Source organism: Papaver somniferum, unplaced genomic scaffold (assembly GCF_003573695.1).
Source record: "Papaver somniferum cultivar HN1 unplaced genomic scaffold, ASM357369v1 unplaced-scaffold_10, whole genome shotgun sequence".
In the NCBI taxonomy this organism is placed as follows: domain Eukaryota; kingdom Viridiplantae; phylum Streptophyta; class Magnoliopsida; order Ranunculales; family Papaveraceae; genus Papaver; species Papaver somniferum.
In genome coordinates, this window is record NW_020618825.1 from 19,513,612 (window position 1) to 19,515,325 (window position 1,714).

A 1,714-nucleotide genomic window follows, 5' to 3' on the forward strand; every position below is an offset into this window, starting at 1 on the left:
TACACAGAACCTTGGAAGGCACTAAAGAATCTCCTTGGTTGGCATACTTATTGACTACAGCAAGACTAAGAAAGGATTAGTCACCTTATAAAATCATAAAGTAATAGCCGAAATATTTGTGGGTCATCAAAACCAAATATATCTATCACAAGTAAAAGGAATCTGCAACATGCCAAGAAAAGAACAAATAAAGCACACCCTTGTCTAGTTTCCTGTTTAAGACAACTACATCTAGTTGTGGTTCAGGTTCAGGATCTATAACTGGGTCCAAATAAAATATTTTCATGGGTTGCGTTTCCTCATAGGTTAGATCCAAATGTTCAGGTGAGTCTGGAAAAACTCAAATAAAACTTAGAAGCATATAATAATAACCTGAATAATTGGGGATCCTCTAAGTCAATCAGATTTGACTTACGCAGCTGGCCATAATGAGAGTGGTGATCTTCCTTAAACAAGTATGTCGACCCTAATCTCCTAAAGTAATTAGGTTTAGTCTCACAGCTTAATATTCGACACATTTGAAAATCAAACATTCCCACATTTGGAAGAAAAATATGTGGTGGGAAAACAAAGTCAATCTGGGTATCATATCCTGGGTAAATCACATCAACCAGAGGATGGGTTTCTAACAACTGAACTTCCTTATGGACATCACTAGGTTCAGGAAAACGTGTATGAAGATAATCTTGTAAAATGGTTGAGGCACATATGTCAAGTCCCAAGTGAGGGATCTCTGTAATAGCTAAAAGTAAGGTACAAGGAGAATGATAATCACCCCCAAACTTAGAGTTTTGGGTGTCTCTAGATAGACTAGCTACAATTTCCCTAATTTCTAGATCATCAGAATCCTGAAAATGGTCAATTGATTCTTCTAAGTCAGGTACATCCTCACTCATCTCGACGAGTTCATTTTCTTTTTCTAAGTCTATTGTTTCTAAATCGCTAGACTGAAAATATACTCGTTCCTCTAAACCATTATTAGCTGTGTAATCAAAAGGAAATACTACATCGTCTAAAACGGGGGTATCTCTAGTCAAATCCTCGTCCTTTTGAATAGGTGAATAATTATTAAAATTATTTGGATTTGAATTAGAAATAATATTATTATTAAGCTCAGTTGGAGTAGAAAATTCCTGATCACTATGCCTATTTATTTCAAATTCTTTATCAACACTATCCTCATCATAATCATTATAATAACATGAAAATGGTTGAACTTCATCTAAACAAGTAGTGTAACCAATTTTATCCTCGTCATCCTGTTTATGCAAATAACTATCCTCATTTTCAAGGGTATTATTGGAGACACTATATTGAAAATTAAGATTATTTCGAGCAATTCTTTCGTTCGTCTCAGCTATCAGCTTGAGGGATTCCTCTAAAGAAAGTTTTCTTTCTTCATAAACTAAGTTATTCATCTCAGCTATCCTACATGTCGACTCTTCTAATTTCCTGAGAGACTCTTCTAAAGGAGAAATATAAGAATTTTGCTCATATGACTGGTGCGTATGTGGATAGTAATTGGGCTCACCATGGTATGGACCATAATCTTCAAAAGGCTGATGTTCCCAACCATTATTCACACTATGGTCAAAGTAGTAACGTCCATTTTGAAACTCAGTCGGATATTCGTTGTATTGGCTTTGTAATACCAGTTCGACATTATACTGCAGGGGTGTGAGTTGTCACAAAAAATAAAACCCATTGACAGGGG